This window comes from Papilio xuthus, unplaced genomic scaffold (genome assembly GCF_000836235.2).
Source record: "Papilio xuthus unplaced genomic scaffold, Pxut_1.1 DF826945.1, whole genome shotgun sequence".
Taxonomy (NCBI): Eukaryota; Metazoa; Arthropoda; class Insecta; order Lepidoptera; family Papilionidae; genus Papilio; species Papilio xuthus.
Window position 1 is genome coordinate 8,597,675 of NW_013531704.1, and position 1,489 is coordinate 8,599,163.

Here is a 1,489-nt window from a genome sequence, read left to right on the forward strand (position 1 = left end):
AAGTCTTTTTCAATATAAGCGTAACATAAATAAACATAAAGAGACAAACTCTTTGTCCCTTCTTTTCACAGGTCAGCAAATGAACTTGTCATTGCCGTTTATTCTCTAATGTTATTTACAATCAAACAAGTAGCTATTTCTGTATGAAAATACTTAAGTTACTTGTAGAACTAAGGGATAGCATTTTATTCCGCAATCGTTTTTATTCAGCTTATAATAATCCAAATGGAATGCCATTTAAAAGTAAAATTATATATTATGTCAACAAGATCTCTTTGATTTTAAACACACTTTTAGGCGGTGTGCTAAAGTCGTTTAAATAAGTCGATAGTGCGATTTTGGTTCAATATTTCATAAATCGGTATTTCTACTCCCTAAATTGAGTTTAAAGCCGTTAAAACTTAATTCAAGTTGACTCACCAATTTGTGCGGGTTATTGATAACAAAGTCCAGCTTCAACATACCCCGACTGCGACTAGTGTGTCCTCAGCGAGGAGTTGCCTAAACAGCGACTTTTACAATGAATTCCTCCATGACTTGGTCCAATAATTATGCTATAAATAAAGCTATTTCAGAAAGAAAACATTAACCTTTATTTATTCTATTTTACGGCAACTGTAGCATGTCATTATCAAAGAAAAACACGTTTCCGCTCTTATTTTTACCAAATTAGAGCAATAAAATCAATTTCAGATGTATTTTAAATACAGAGTCATCTATCGCCGGAAGCGGAAACTACTTATCTGTTTCACAATTATTGAATCGAAATTCGTTTAGTGCACAGTACATCACGATATTTGAACTTACATATACTCGTAGTTAATAGTATCTCTGGAAACTTCACCAATCCAGCATTAGCCAAGGATTCGTTAATAAAGCCAATTATGATGACTAGTAACTGGCAATATAATATTAGAAATTGCGTTATACACATTGTAAATATTCAAAACAAAACGTGACTAATAGTCAATCACATTTTATATCATTTTGTACTACGTATTTTGTAGTAAGGTGCTTATAACAGGGTTAAAAGAATTACTTCTCAAAAAGACAAAGGAATAGTCACTTACTTGAAAACAATATCGTACAATGTACATAATATAGTCGCCATTAATTTGACTTAAATTTACTTTACTTTTTTACAAAATCTAAAATGTATTCATGTAGCTTAGATTTAAATTGATTAACTGAACTTACATTTATAAAGATGACAGTAACAACTTATGAAGCTGTACTCCTTCGTTTGTTATACATATATCTCTTTCCACTCACTTTCGGCACAACAATTAGACTTGCTCGCTGAGTGCTGCGCTTATTAATCTGTAACTTTACAAACGACATGTTATTGATGATTTGTTTTGTTGATGATTTTTCTAATTATAAAACATGTACTGTAGGCATATAGTTGATTAATAGTCATTATTTTGATTTTATTGTAGATAATGTATTTCCTCTCACCTTAATTTAGATACCTCTCACCTTAATTTAG

At 30.8% G+C, this 1,489-nt stretch overlaps 1 protein-coding gene across 1 annotated transcript in view; it reads left to right on the forward strand.

Annotated features, from left to right (window-relative positions):
* The window catches only part of LOC106120993 (uncharacterized), a 4,230-nt gene that overhangs the window by 1,454 nt on the left and 1,287 nt on the right, over window positions 1-1,489 (forward strand). The gene's annotated exons all lie outside the window — the stretch shown is intronic.